General features: G+C 36.5%; 1 long non-coding RNA gene across 1 annotated transcript in view; it reads left to right on the top strand.

Annotated features, from left to right (window-relative positions):
• Window positions 1-16965, top strand: part of LOC140518465 (uncharacterized) — a 270745-nt gene that overhangs the window by 62240 nt on the left and 191540 nt on the right. The window lies entirely within an intron of this gene.

Raw genomic sequence — 16965 nt, 5'->3', positions numbered from 1 at the left:
TTACAGGTATTTGGCTGGACTTGGGGACAGTATTCTAGAAAGTGTGTGCTGTTACTCTACCATCTTGACTCTGTCCCCCAACTCTGCTTTTCAAATTGTTATTTTTGTTGGTATTTTTTGTGTCTCTTTTTCCATAATTTTCTTGCATCACTTTCCTTTCTTTTCCCATTTCCCCCTCTATATCTTTTATCTGATTTTTAAAAGCCTTTTTGAACTTTTCTAGGAATTCTTTTTGGGCTTGTTACCAATTCACATTTTTTCTTTGATGCTTTGTATATAGATGTTTCAACTTTGTTGTCTATGTTTGCGTATTGATCTTGCCTGTCACTATAGTAACTTCCTATGGTCAGGTTCTTTTTTTGGTGTCTGCTCATTTTTCCCAGACAATTTCTTAATTTTTGATCTTTATGTTAAAATTGGGCTCAGCTTTCAGGGTAGAGGGGACACTGATGAAATTTTTAGACTCCCCTCTTTTTTTTTACTGCTGCTTTCATAGTTATTTTTAGGGACCTGTTGGTTTTAGTTACTTCCAAGATGGTATGATGTAAGAGGAGGTGTGGTCACAATTCTCTTGGCCTATGTTCTGATTTTTACCCTGAAGAGAACCTTGTTCTCATGTAGCCACCAGCACTGCCATTGCCATTCCTAACCCTGGTATTATGACCGAGTTCATAGCTCTCCTGAAGCAACAAGTTCTAGTGCTCCCTTCTGTCTTGGAATTGAGACCAGGGTCTCTACTCCTATGTGAGTGACCACAAGCACTCTTCTCTGCCCTGAATCCACACCCAGGTACTCTTCTATGGCCATAAGTGGTATTGCTCCTTTTGGCCCTGGGATTATTTTCTAGAACTATGTATAGGTAATGCCACAATGTCTTGAACTCAGCACCTTTGAATCTCCTGTTGGTCAACTTGCAGGTTGATTGGTTGAGAGCTCCTGAGGCTGATTCTGCCACCAATGCAGCGGCTTCCATGGCCTGCTGCTGAAACTGCAGCTGCATGTTCCAACAGCCACAGACCTTTCCTGCCAACCTCCTAAATCATTTTGGGCTATAGCATTTGTTTCACCTGACCCTTTGTTGGTTATACTTTTTCAGAATTCAATTTGAGGCATTATTTTACAGTTGTCTTGAGGGAAATTTGGGAGAGTTTGACTGAGTGCTTCTCTACTTTGCCATTTTGGCTCTATCTCTGTTTTATAGATGAGAAAATTGAAGCAAACAGAGGTGACGTGATTTGTCCAAGGTCACACAGCTAAGAAGTATCTAAGGCTAGATCTGAATTCACATCTTCTTGACTTAAGGCACAGTGTTTTATCCATTGCACCGCCTTCTGCCATATTAGCTTCCATGTGTTCAATCATAATATGTTTTCTCTTAATATCTTTTGTTTCTTTTAATAGTCCTATGAGATAGGCAATAAATGTAAAAAGCTATCATTTATATAGCACTTTTAGGTTTGCAAAACACTTTACAAGTGGAATTTCATTTTATTCTCACAACAGGTAGGTAGGTGCTATTGTTATTCCCATTTTACAAATGGGGAAACTGAGGAGGATAGGGCATAACTAATTTGCCAAGGTAGCACAACTAGTATGTGTCTGAGGCTGGATTTGAACTTAGGTCTTTTAGACTCCAGGTACAACTCTCTATATATTGTGCTACTTAGCACAATAGACTTATTTAACAGATGAGAAAACTTAGAGTATGGTCACAATGTTAGCAAACCTGGATTTGAACTTTGATGTAAGTTCAGCTATTTTTTCACTGTACCACACCCACCTCTTTGTCAAAGATCTGCAGTATTCATAGTCTTGATCAGGCCTGCACAACATATGGCCTGTAAGTCACTTACTGCTCACCAAACTGTGTACTCTCTCCTCTTTGTATTGTGACACATGGCAACCAACAGTCTGTGTATACTTACCTTGACTTGGAAAGTGAGCTGCTAAAAACCTATCTGTGGCCTGAAGAAGTTTAGCCTATTTTAATTTTGGCCTGTACCTATTTTCAAGTTGTGCAGGTCTGGTTTTGAGTAACTCCAATGGGAGCAGTTTAGATTCTGGAAGGAAAATAAGTGAAGAAAATAAGTGAGATGTCAAAAAGTGGTAAAAGGAGACATGAAAGTGAGGCATAGAGGAGGAGAAGAGAGAAAAAGAGGAAAAACAAGAAAAAAAGAGAAGATATATACATGGTCACCAGTTGTCCTGGGTGTTATAATTTGCTATACTTGTGGTCCACTGGTCTTGATGCTCGCGTCTCAACTCCTCACCCATAGATTTTTATCTCTATGAATAGACTCACATTACACATTAAAGGGTCTTCTTGTCTTCATTCTATAGCCTGAAAGGCCTCATTTTATGTACTTGAAGTCTTTTTGACAGTACTTGGTGAAATTTCTAAACATCAGTGTTGTCAGAACTAAGTAGAGAATTAAGCTGTCAGTTCTAATCCCTTCTAACAGGTTTTATCAATAATTAGCTTCTTTGATCAAGCCAGAGGTTACAATCCCCACAGACAAAACATCAGGTTGAAGCTCAGGGAATTGACTACTTGTCAGATGAGGTTAGGTGGCTCAGTTTCTACATATCACATATAATCCCATGCCTGGTCTTTGCTTCTATTTCTTAGTCAGTTTTTGCTGTCTTTAGAGCCTGAGACTAGGTTGCATGGGTAGACTCATTAAGCATAAGTATAATTATCCATCTGGATATTCACATCTGTTGTTCATAAAATTGATCTTGCACTCTGGCAAAGAAAAAAGTAACATTTTTCTCTTAAGATAAGTAATATTTTCACCAAACTTCAATTCCCTTTCTTGTACTCCTCTGTTTCCTACATGATACATGCAGCAGTAATAAGATATTAAAGGATACAAACGAGGAATTATAAACTTTCTTCCATGGTTCTTGGCCCTCTCTACCTGTTTGCTTTTAATGATATGGGAAGCCACTGTGAATCTAATATCAGACTGCCTTTCATGGCACAGTACTGGAATGTGATGTCATAATGACTTGTGCATTGGGAATTCAGCTATCTGTGCACTAGAAACACACAAAAGTATAATTTTAGTGGATATTTTTAGCATTAGATAATAGTTGAGTCTTTTCACTCACACAGCTACATATTAATCCAATAATTTACCTCTTTTTTCCTCTATACTATCAAAGTAGCCTCTGAAGTAGTCTTCTTATCTCTGGTGTATTTCCTCTTCAATCCATTCTCCATCCATGTTGTTTCTTGAATAATTATGCTGATCCCTGATTAAGTTCTTTGAGGGCATCCGCAATTGCATATTTGTTGTCATATCTCTAGTCCTTCATATACATAATTCTGATTTCAGGGCATGCACTGAATTAGATCTGCTTGTTAGATGCATGTAAAGTGCACATAGTTGATATTTAATACATGCTTGTTTTCTTACTTGATTTTTTCTTTATCCCTAAAACCTGAAGTGACTCATTATTGCCTACTTAACAGAAGACTAGATTTTAAAAACACTTCAAAAGACCAGGCTAAGTCAATTGACAGAGTGATTTTTTTTAAATCCATAAGGCAAAGAAAATAGAGATAATAGGATAAAAAGGTTTATTTCAATTTAAAATTTTATCTTCTTATAATTATTTGTATTTAAAATGATTTTTCAGTCAATTGACATGCCTGGTTCATCTAGTATTAATAAAATATAACTTTATGATCTAGTTTTCCATGTACTGGCTCAAATCTATCATAATTCCATTTTTTATCTCATAATACTTCTTTTTGCATAAATGACAGCAAACCTAGGCTAATCTCACTCTTCTCTTCCCATTCTGTTCTTTTTTAGGTCTATCCTTTTGTCCACACTCTCCACTGCTTTTGAGTGGAGTTGCTCCACCCCACTTTTATCTGATGAAATTCTTCCCTTGCTTTAAGTCTCAACTCAGTGGCCCTCTTCCATTAAGACTTCTTTGACCATCCTCACCTGCCCAGGGGAAAGCAAATTATCCTTCTTCATATTTTATGTAAGATTGTGCTTAAATCTTTACTCTGCCCTTCTAATATTGCACCTTCTTTCATACATATATACATATAATATCATACTCTATTCCCTGTACATTAGACCATTAACTCTATGAGGGATGGGTATTTCATTTTTGTATTCCCATTGCCTAACACAGTCTTGTACTCAGTAGATAGTGTTATCATCCAGTAGTTCTTCCATGTCTGACTCTTCCTGACTCCATGCATGTCCAACCCTTCTATTCTTCTCTATCTTCTCCCAAAGTCTGTATAAGCTCATGTTCATTGCTTCCATGACATGATTTATTCATTTCATCCTTTGTTGTCCCTTTTTTTCTTTTGCCTTCTATCTTTCCCAATGAGTCTTGTCTTCTCATTATGTGGTCAAAATATTTAAGCCTTAGCTTCAGTATTTGACATTCTGATGAGTCTGAGTTAATTTCTTTAAGTATTGACTGATTTGATGTCCTTGCTATCTAAAAGACTCTCAAAAATCTTTTCCAGCACTACAATTAAAAAGTGTAATTTCAAAGCACTCAGCTTTCCTTACATTCTAACTCTCACAGCCATAAAGAAACACCATAGTTTTGACTATATCTACCTTTTTTGACAAGATGATGTAGCTGTTTTTTAATATACTGTCCAGACTTGCCATGGCGTTCCTTCCAAAAAGCAAGTGTCTTTTAATTTCATGGTCATACTCACCATCTCCAGTGATCTTTGAGCCCAAAAATATAAAATCTGGCACTGCCTCCTTTTTTTCTGGTCAGGAAGTAATGGGCTTGATTGACAACATCTTAGTGTTTTTGATGTTAACCCTCAAGCCAGCTTTTGTACTCTTCTCTTTCACCTTTACTGAGAGATTCTTGATTCTTCTTTACTTTCTGCCATTAGAGTAGTATTGTTTAAATATCTGAGATAGTTGAAATTTTCCACAACAACTTTGATTCTAGCTTTTGATTTGTTCAATCTGGCATTTCATATAGTGTACTCTGCATATAAGTTAAATAAGTCAACAATATGCAACCTTGTCATACTCCTTTTTCAATCTTTAACCAATCAATTTTTCCATGTTTGGTGTTAGCTATTGATCCTTGGCCCATATACGGAAACAGATATGATGATCTGGCACTCCCATCTCTTTGAGAACTTGTCACATTTTCTTGTGATCCACAGTCAAAGATTTTAGTGTGGTCAAAGAAGCAGATCTAGTGCCAGATATCCTGGAGAATGAAGCCAAGTGAGCCCTAGGAAGTATTGTTAGCACTAAGACTAGTGGAGGTGGTGGAATTCAAACCAAGCTATTCAAAACCCTAGAAGATGATACTATTAAAGTGCTGTACTCCATATGCCAACACATTTGAAAAACTCAACAGTGGCCACTGTATTGGAAAAGATCAGTTTATGTCCCTGTCCTAAAGAAGAGCAATTCCAGAGAATGATCAAATTGCTCAACATTTGCACTCATTTCACTTGCCAAAAAGATTATATTTAAGATTCTGTAAGCTAGGCTTCAGCAGTATATGAACTGAGAATTATCAGAAGAACAGGCTGGTTTTTGAAGTGGCTGAAGAACTAGAGAGGCTAAGTTGCCAACATTCACTGGATTATGAAGAAAGCAAAGGAGTTTCAGTAGGCAGTACTTTAGGAATATTTATTGAATTCAACTATGTTGTAGACAATCATCACATAGCAATATTTTGTAAAATATGTATGGGTCCATATCTCTGTGATGAGCCCTGAATAAAATGAACATAGAAGTTAATTTTTATACTATAGATGATGATAATGACAATAACAGTGCCTGACACAATATCATTTTAAGGTTCACCAAATACTTTTTATACATTATATCATTAGGATCCCATTTGCTAGTGTTAGGAACTTGAGATACTGATCACCTCAAAGGGGAGAAGTTAGATGAAAATAGGTCCCAGATCTGGTGAAGCATCCTATGTGCAGGGAAGTGGCTTGTACTTTCATAGCATCTATTTGTGAATTAATATTAGTCAAATGAAGAATATTAGAGACAAAATTGTATAAGTGGTGCTTGAAAGAGTGTTGATGGAAGCCTCAAATTTGTGGTGAGTGCCTTCTGATGGGAATATCACTTGGAGGCTGAGAACAGTGTGCAATAATGGAGAATGATGAGAATGCTGTGCAAGAGAAATAAAAAGAATATGAGTGTGACTATGGAACTGGAGTGCTTCTGCTATATGCAATGGGATCTGATCCAAGAAAGATTCCACACAATAGTAATGTGGTGACATGACATGACCTAGTTATAAATGGTTCATAAAATCATGCATTAGAACAGGAAGAGTCCCTATAGGTTATCTAGTCCAACCTCCTCATTTCAGCCAAAAGACATTCAGTGACTTGTTCAAAGTCATACAGGTGCTATTTTCTGTTGACGAATTCAAGTTTAGATTTGAACATGGATGCTTATTCAAATTGAACATACATTCTACTGTGCAATGTTAGGTAAGATTGGTTGGTTGTTGTCCTTTGTAGCTGAAGAAGACCAAAATGGCATCACTATGTCAGGGTCAATGTACAATGTATCTGACTATGGATAATCAGATCAATATGAGTTCAGAAGGCTCTACCACGGGTTGGGCACAAATAGTCCTTATGACCATTTGGAATGGAAATGTCTCTAAATTTACACCTTTTGTGTTTCTTTTGAGCTACTGAAATCCTTCTTTCCTCATAGAGCATAGTACCTTTTTTGATGTGGGGCATGCTGGATAGTTTGTGTCAGTGTATTAAATGTCTCACAAGTGGTTCTAAAATTCCTCAGAGAACCCTTGATAGTGTCTTTGAATCGTTTCTTCTGACTTCCATCTGAGTGCTTGCTTGTATGAGTTCTCTGTAAAATAGTCTTTTAGGTAAATGTATGTTTAGCACTCAACCATCATGGCCATCCCATTGGAGTTGCACTCTTTGAAGTAAAGCTTGAATACTTGCCAGTTTAGCTTGAGAAAGGAAGGACCTTAGTGTCTGGTATCTTGCCAGATGAACTTCAGACTCTTCCTAAGACAATTCAAATGGAAGCAATTCAATTTCCTATCATAACCCTGGTATACTATCCAGGTTTCACAGGCATGCAACAATAAGTTGAACACAATAGTAATCCTCAAAAGGGTTCTGAAGCCTTCATATTTCCCTTAATACCTTGTAGTGAAAGGAGAGGCACTGGAGAGGGTACCTGAAAAATTAAACTCTTTAAAACCAAGGAACTAGATTGATTGGGTCTGGGGAAAATAAATTCCCTTCTTCTGAAGTGTCAGGCAATAACTTTTGTTGTCCTAATTCCTTGGGTTTTCTGTCTTATGTTATTCCTCTTGATGCATTCTCTAGTATGACTAAAACAACTCTCTGTACTTTAAACATATGCTCCATTCTCATACTTTCTTCTTAATCTTATATGTGGAACATCTTTTCTCTTTGTCTTTGCCTATCATATTAAAGCTCAACCCAATTACCACCCCAACCAGGAAATCATATCTTGTACACTTAGACCTAACATAACATTAATTTGGTTAGCAATCTAATATAATATCATGTAATGTTATGTTACCACCTATGTATGTGTGTTAGGTTATTTACTACTAGGTTATAAACCCATTAAGAGAAGGGATTAAGTCTTTTCTATGCTTTTCATTTATCAATTTTTTTTTGCACTTCTTGATTTTATTTACAATGTTTTCGCTTCAGATTTTATCAATTTTCCTCTCAATTTCTCCTTTTGTGCTTTTGTTGGTTTGTTATTGATTTCTTTATTTTGTATGCTTTAAAAACTGCATGCTTAGTTAATTATCACTCTTTAATATTTCTCTAAAATGTTTTAAGAAATAATTTTCATCTGAAAATTGCTTTAGCTTTTCTGGTCTCTAAATTTTGATGTTTTCTTATTTATCATCATTCTGTTATAGAGTTATCAGTTAGCACTGTGATTGTTCTATGACTCCCTCATTCATGATGTAGTTTTCATTTAGTTATGTTACTTTGTTTGCCTTCTTAACATTGATTTTTATTGTATTGTGGTCTATAAAGGATCTCTACAATATTTCTACCTTTTCATGTATTTATATACATGCCACTTAAGAGATAAATTTAATATTATAGTTTTCTTTTCTTTCTTGTTGGCAGAGAAAATGATTATTTGTTTATTTTTTAAATTTATTTTCAGTGTTCTACAATCACTACCATATAACTTAGATTTTCCCCCCTCCCTTCTCCTCCCCCATAGTCATGTTGCACAGAAGAATTAAAATGAAGGGGAAAAATCATACAACAAACCAAAATGTAACACAAAAGAAAAAGATCTGCTACATTCTGCAGTTGAATTCCATAGTTCTTTCTCTGGCTGTGGAAGGCATTTTACTTTAAAAGACCACTGGGAATTTTTTAAGTCCTTACATTTTGTGGTGGTTGTTGTGTGCAAATTTCTACTCCTTTCATTCAGCATCAGATCATATTAGTCTTTCCAGGCCTTGCTGAAGTCTTCCTGTTCATCATTTCTTATGGCACAATAGTATTTCATTACATTTATATACCAGAATTTGTTCAGCCATTCCCCAGTTGATGGGCATCCCCTTGATATCCAGTTTTTGGTCACCACAAAGAATGCTGCTATAAATATTTTTGTACATGTGAGACCCTTTCCCATTTTTATGATTTCTTGGGGATATAGTTCTAGAAGTACTACTGCTGGGTCAAAGGATATGCACATTTTTGTAACCCTTTGGAAATAGTTCCAAATTGCTCTCCAGAATAGTTGAATCAGCTCACAGCTCCACCAACAATGAATTAGTGTTCCAAATCTCCCTCATCTTCTCCAACATTTATCATCTTCCTGTTTTGTCATGTTAGCCAATCTGATATGTGTGATTTGGTATCTCAGAATTATTTTGATTTGTATCTCTCTAATCAGTAGTGATTTAGAGGATTTTATCATATGACTATAGATATCTTTAATTTCTTCATCTGAAAACTGCCTGTTCATACCCTTTGATCATTTATCAATTGGGGAATGACTTGTATTCTTGTATATTTGACTTAGTTCTCCATATATTTTAGAGATGAGGCCTTTATCAGAGACACTAGTTGCAAAAATTCTTTCCCAGTTTTCTGCTTCCCTCCTAATCTTGATTGCATTGGGTTTGGTTGTGCAAAAACTTTTCAGTTTAATGTAGTCAAAATTCTCCAGTTTGCACTTCATAATGCCTTCTATATATTGTTTAGTCAAAAATGCTTACCTTCTCCATAAATCTGATAAATACACTATTCCTTGCTTCACTACTTTGTTTGTAGTATCAATCTTTATACCTAGATCATGTACCCATTTGGAATTTAGTCTTATGTATGGTGTTTGGCATTGATCTTTGCCTAGTTTCTGCCACACTGTTATCCAGTTTTCCCGGAAATTTTTGTCAAACAGTGAGTTTTTATTCCAGAAGCTTGAGTCCTTCGGTTTATCAAACAGCAGATTGCTATATTCATTGACTTCTGTGTCTTGAGTACCCAGAATATTCCACTGGTCTACCCTTCTGTTTCTTAGCCACTACCAAGTGGTTTTGATAATTGCTGCTTTATTTGACATCTGGTAGAGCTAGGCCACCTTCCCTAGCATTTCTTTTTATTAGTTCGCTTGATATTCTGGACCTCGTGTTCTTCCAGATGAATTTTGATATTATTTTTTCCAGCTCTGGAAGATAATTATCTGATTGTTTGATTGGTGTGGCACTAAATAAGTAAATTAATTTGGGTAGAATTGTCATTTTTATTATATTGGCTCAGCCTACCCACAAGCAACTGATATTTTTGTACTTATTTAGATCTGACTTTATTTGTGTGGAAGGTATCTTAAAACTGTGTTCATACAGTCCCTGGATTTGTTTTGGCAGGAAGACTCTCAAATATTTTATAGTATCTACCCTAGCTTTAAATGAGATTTCTTTTTCTGTCTCTTGCTGTTGGACTTTGTTAGTAATATATAGAAATGCAGAAGATTTGTGTGAGTTTATTTTGCAACCTGCAACTTTGCCAAAGTTGTTTATTATTTCAAGTAGTTTTTTACTTGAATCTCTGGGATTCTCTAAGTATATCATCATATCATCTGCAAGGAGTGATAACTTAGTTTCTTCTTTGCCTATTCTAATTCCTTCAATTTCTTTATCTTTTCTAATTGCTACAGTTAACATTTCTAGTCTCATATTGAATAGTAGTGGTGATAATGGACATCCTTGTTTCACCCCTGATCTTATTGGAAATGCATCTAGCTTATCTCCATTGCATATAATGTTTGCTGAAAGTTTTAGGTAGATACTGCTATATAGTTTTATTTTATATGATAATGTTGAGCATAAAATACATTTTCTGCCTATCCCTCTTGATAATGTTACTTTTTATCATGGCCACATTTGAAATCATGATTGCAGTTTTGCTTTTTTAGAATCCTTCAACAGAAAATTAAATTTTATTTCAATCTCTCATTTTTTTTCTGCACGTGTCTTTATGCTTATAATGTGGATCTCAGAATCTTAGCTTTATAGTTACAAGGGACATTTTGGAGTTATTTTTTTTTTCATATCCATTCTACCGTTGTCTTTCATGTCATTTGGGGAAAGTAATCTTGTCAAATTTAAGATTACATAATTGTTAGGTTTACTTTTTCCTCTATTTCATTATATTGCATGATACTTGTCCTCTATTTTCAGTGAAAAAATGAAAAAGCAATCCTTAAGCACTTGCAATATACAAAACACATTATTTCAAATCAGTATTTGATTTCTAACCTTAGGTGTGACTATATTAATTTGACTCCATTCCTCTTCAGTGGCCTCTTCAAGTTTCACTCCAAGATACCTGCTTTACTCCAGGTTATTTGAGCTTATTTAAATAATTATTCTTCCTCTCATATATTTATCTAGGTATCTGTTTGTATGATTGCCTGTCAGACTGTCTCTATCTTTTTATTATATTCCCATCTTGCTCAGTTAAGGTTACCAGGAGGGGCAGCTAGCTGGTGTAGTGGATAGAGCACCAGTGCAGGAGTCAGGAGGACCTGAGTTCAAATCTCACTCCAGCCACTTGACACTCACTAGCTGTGTGACCTTGGGCAAGTCACTTAACCCCAATTGCCTCATCCTGGGTCATCTCCAGTCATCCTGATGAATATCTGGTCACTGGATTCAGATGACTCTGGAGGAGAAGTGAGGCTGGTGACCTGCACAGCCCTCCCTCACTCAAAACAAAGTCAAGTGCAAGTCATGTCATTATTTCTGTGATGGCATGGTCTTCTTAGGAAATGAAGGATGAACACACAGATTACCAGGAAGAATTCTCTCCATTTCTATCCTGTCATTTTAACTTGTAAAACCTCCATCTTTGCATTAATTTTATATTTCATTTACTTTTTCCTCTTTCCATGATTTTTTCTTTTGGTTTACTATGAACTTCTCCTTCATGACTTACAAGCTTATAAGTTATTTTTTTAAATCAATTCTCTATTGGCTTATTGATAATAAACATTTTACTCTTTCTTTATTCTACTCAGATGTTTATTTGTTAATTTAGGGTTTTTTTGAGGAACTTTTTTATGATTAACAACACACTCTGAGATCTTATTCATCAAGGAGGCATTGATGGTGGAAAATGTGTTGTTTCTCACATGATGAGTTCATGGCTTTATATTTTTTCAATTTAATAATTCAATAAACATTTATTATGTACCTGCTATGTTCCAGGTACTGTGCTAAATGCTGAGGATATGAGAAGATGCAAAAAACCATCTTTGCCCTCAAGGAACTTATAATTTAATATAGGAGATGATGTGCAAACAAATACATGCAAAGCAAGCTATATACAAGGTAGCTAGGTAGTACAATAGATGGAATGCTGGACCTGGAATCAAGAAGACTTGCTTTCCTTAGTTCAAATCTGGCCTCAGACATTGCTAGTTGTCTTTCCTTGGGCAAGTCACTTAATTCTATTTATCTCAGTTTCCTCATCTGTAAAATGAACTTTAGAAGGAAATAGAAACCCATTCCAGTATTTTTTCTAAGAAAACTCCAAAATGGCTCATGAAGAATCAGACACAGCTGTAAATGTCTAAACAACAACAACAAGCTATATACAATATAAACAGGAAGAAAAGGAGGGAAGAAACCAGAATTAAGAGAATTTAGAGGATATTCCAAATAAAAAGAATTTTTTAACTAAATCTTAAAAGAAGTCAATGTGGTCAGTAGATAGAGTAGATGAGGGAGAACATTTCAGTTATGGAGGACAGAACCAAGAGATGAAGAATCTTATTCTTAGAACATTCAGGAGGCAAGGGTTACTGAACTGGAGAGCACATGTCAGGGAGTAAAGTGTAAGAAGATTGGGAAGGTAGAATGGGGCTATATAATGAAGCTCTTTGCATAACAAACATAACATTTTATATTTTCTCCTGGATGCAATAGGAAGTCACTGAAATTTATTGAGTACGGGGGTAACATGATCAGATCCGTGTTTTAGGAAAATCACTTTAGTGACTGAAGGAAGAATGGATTGGAGTGGGGAGAGACTTCACACAGGCAGACCCACCAGAAGGCTATCACAATGTCTAGGTATGAGGTGATGAAGGCCAACTCTAGAGTGGTGTCAGTGTCAGACAAGAAAAGGGGGCATACTTGAGAAGTATTTCAAAGGTAGAATTGATAGTCTTTGGGAACAGCTTGGATATGGAAGGTAAGAGATAATGAGGAATCCAGGATGATTCCTAGGTTGAAAACCCGAGGGACAGGGGGTAGGAGGTGGAGGGGTGGAGATGATGTTGCTCTCCACAGTAATAAACAAGGTAAGAGGTGGAAAAGGTTTAGAGGGAAAGACAATGAGGGTTTTTTGGACCTATTGAGTTCAAGATATCTACTGGACGTTTACTTTGAAGTGTCTGAAAGGCAGTTGGAGATGTGAGATTGGAGGACAGGAGAAAGACTGGGGCAGGAGGGGTAGATTTGAGAAACATTAGCCTAAAAATGGTAGTTAAACCCACGGAAGCATAGAGGATCACCAAGTAAAGTAATATAGAGGGAGAAGAGAAGAGGATCCAGGATAGAACCCCAAGGGACACCTATGATTAGATGGTGTGATCTGGAGGAGGACCCAGAAAAGGATACACAGAAAGAGCAGTCAGATAGGTAGGAGGAAAACCAGGAAAGAATAGTGTCTCAAAAACTTAGAGAGAAGAGAGCAACAAGGTGAAGAGAGTGATCAATAGTATCAAAGACTTCAGAGAGGTCAAAGAAAATGAGGATTGCAAAAAGGTAATTGGATCTGGGAATCAGGAGATCTTTAGTGGCTTTGGAGGGAATAGTTTTGATGGAATGATAAGGTTGGAAACTAGATTGTAAGGGGTTAAGAAAAGAGCGAGAGGAAAGAAAGTGAAGGCATCTATTTTTAGGAAGAATTTAGTTACAAAGGACAGAAGAGATATAGGATGATAGTAAGGAGGGATGGAAGAATCAAGTGATGATTTTTTTTCAGGATAAGGGAGTTGTGCATATTTGTAGGCAATAGGAAAGGAGCAAGAAGAGAGAGAGAGAGAGAGAGAGAGAGAGAGAGAGAGAGAGAGAGAGAGAGAGAGAGAGAGAGAGAGAGAATAAGTGAGAGAGTGAGGATGACAAAGGGGGCAATCTGTTAGAGGAGATGTGATGGAATCGGTTCACTTGAACAAGTTAGCCTTTAGGGAGTAAGGCCACTTCATCATAAGAAATAGGAGTGAAGGAGGAGAAAGTAGTAGAAGGTTTCTGAGTGATAGCAGATTAGGAAGAGTGGAGAAGAGAGAGTTGATGGTGAATGGCCTCAATTACTTTTTCTGCAAAATACATGGCAAAAGTCTCAGCTAAGAGGGTAGGGCAAGGAGAAGGTATGAGGAGAGATGAAAGAATTTGTAAGAGCTGCTCTGTATTATGATTGCTTAGAAACAGTGAGGATCCAGTTGAAGAAATGTAATATAAATTTGTGGTAGACTGTCAGAATTCCTTCATGATTTTCTTCTTCCTTCGGCAGAACATGTATAGATACAATCGTGATGGATAGTGGGAGTGATCCAAGGCTGAGACTTAGTTGGAAATGATTCATGATATAATAAGTGGTTTAGGCATTCAAGAGAGGATAACAATGTACAGTTGATCTGGTTCACCAAGGCATCAAGATGGTAAGAAGAGAGTGTTTAGTGAAGGGGAGAATGACTGTGAGAGAAGTGAAAGGTCGGGGGACTGGAAAAGGCAGAGGGAGAAGTGAAAAGTTAATATATTATGGTCCAATAAGGGAATTTGAGAATTCTTGAATGTGGATATGAAATGTTTGTGGGGAATGGCAATATTGAGGGTATTACCATCTCAGTATTTGGCTGAGTTGAGTAACTCATGGGAGATGAGTAGGTTGAGGAACTGAGTGGTTAGGGTATTTGTAGGATAATCTGTCTATATGTTGAAGTTCCTTACTATGAGGGCAGGAGTTGGGAGTGGGGGAAAGAAAATTGTAAGTCAGGTATCAAACTTATCGAGGAAGGAAGGGGAATGACCTTGGGGATTTGTAAACAACAACTGTTAGGATTTTGATTAGGTAGTAGATATTAATAGCATGAACCACAAAAGAGAAGTTACTAAAAAGGAGGAAGAAGGAGAACCTGGAAGTGGCAATGGGGAGCAAGGAGTATTCTAACTTTCCAGTCTTTACTATTTTGAAGATAATATATATTACCTTGGGGTCAGATCTCCATATGGTTCCAAGACACTGGGTACCTCAAAGATACCATATATTTTTATGTTCTTAAGGCACAACTTTCTCCTGAGTGATGTGGATAACCAGGTAGGAACACAAGGGGGGTTCCCATGAAACCCCCCAAGAGACCACCTCTGGAAAGGACGATCATATTAATTTTTTTCGGTTTGCTAAATATATTTATTGAAACAAAAACAGTCTGTTAAGCCATTCCTATGTATGTCACTGAGATAAAAATATAGATGCGGCAAAGTCCAAGATCTTCAGGAATCTGATGGAGTAAAGGGTAAGTATATCAAGTGAGATAAGGGAAGTACAAAGTAGAGGACTAAACAATGTGGTGGTAGAAATATGAGGAAAGACTTACTTACCTCTTTTTATATTTTTATATATATTTATATATTATTTATATTTACTGATTTATTTTATTTTTACTTCTCCTCCTTAGTGAAGGAGGTGTTAGGGAAGGCTTTGTGGATGAGGTGAGAACTGAAATATGTCTTGAAGGAATGTAAAGGCTTTAGGAGACTGAAAAGTTGCAAGTGGAATTTATTCCAAGTAGGGGCAACCAGGTGACTGAGGCATGGAGGTACAATAAATGGCAGAATAAGAACAAGGAACAGATTTCCAATTTGCCTGAAATAGAGTACATGAAGGGGAAGAATATGAGTCAGTCAGACAAGAAAGTTAGAAGCATATTGTGTAGGGTCTGTAATACCAGAGTCAGAGGTTCATTTTTTTTTTTTTTAAGTAAAGTGACATGAATATTCTTAAACATCAGTGTGGGGGATAGACTGGAAGCAAAAAGAACCAGTTAAAAGACTGTTTTATTCATCTAGGTAAGAAGAGATGAAAATAGCCAATTATTGGGGAAATTCAGCTTTTCCTCCTTTTTGCTATTTCAAAGTCCAGTCTTTCAAGGAGATCTGTGATCTTCCCCTAAATTTGCCCCACCTAGACCATCTTATCTAGGTGGAATTGTTGCCTTATACAGTGAGAAAAAAAGTCTAAAAAGAGGGTCTAGTCTGGTGAGATCTGGCCTATTGTGTTTTTTTTCAGCCAGGTCTGAGTAGAGGTGGAATCTCTTTTGTCCAGATTACCCTAGGTTGGGGTATTCTGGATGAGATATAAATCTGTTTGTCCAAGACTGAGTGATCAGAGCCTCTAGCCCCTCATTAGAATAAGCCCACTTCTCATTAATTGTTAACCAATCAGAGTTGATTACCTCCCTCAGGAACACTTACTCTTGAAAGGCTTACCTATGTGATCATTGAGTGGGTTCCATGAGAGGCCTTTGGTATTCAAGAGTTTTTTAAATTAATTATCCACTTTATTTATTATCCATTTTATTAATTATCCACTAGTTTAATTAATAAGATGATCAATTACCCAGAAACTATGTCTCTTGAACATTTTTTTAATGTCACTTGGATGGTAGTAAGAGCAGTCAATCAGTAGATATGCATTTAATAAGCACCCTCTATGTGCCAGGTACTTTGTTAAGTAGTGGGGATTCTAAGAATGACAAAAAACTAGTCCTTGCTCTCAAGGAGCTCACTGTCAGACTGGGGTGACAACTTGTAAGCAAGATATATAAGAATAAATCAGAGGGAAAGAGAGATGCAAGAGAGATTTCACAGGCTAAAGTCCTAATTTAATTAAACAAGTAATTGGGTATATAAGAGGAGGGAAAAGGAAGAGTCCAAAGTGGCTCCAAGGTTATGAAGCTACAAAATTGGGAGAATGTTGGCACCATTAATAGAAATAGTAATTAGTGGGAGAGGAAGTTTTAAGTGAGATGAGTTCAGTTTTAGGCAAATTAATGGCAATAATACTTCTAGAGGTTACAGTAGGCACTTGAAAATATGAAATTAGAACTCTGAGGGTATAGATTGGGGAATTATCTTCATATAGGGTGATAACTAAACTCATGGGAGTAGGCGAAATCATGAAAGGAGAAAGTATATAGAGAGAAGATTTTCAAGGGCAGACCATTAAGACATATTCACATTGAAGATATGAGAGGAGGATGAGGAGACAGCAAAAGAAATAGAGTAGTCAGACATAAAAGAACCATGAAAGTACAGTTCTTGTTGATGTTCTCAAAGAGGAGCAAGACATCAGGGAGGTGATACCATAATATGCAAGTGAATTGGATTTAAGTGAGGGAAGAATGTGTAAAGTCA

Source organism: Notamacropus eugenii, chromosome 1 (genome assembly GCF_028372415.1).
Source record: "Notamacropus eugenii isolate mMacEug1 chromosome 1, mMacEug1.pri_v2, whole genome shotgun sequence".
Taxonomy (NCBI): Eukaryota; Metazoa; Chordata; class Mammalia; order Diprotodontia; family Macropodidae; genus Notamacropus; species Notamacropus eugenii.
This window is presented reverse-complemented; position numbering and strand designations above follow the sequence as displayed.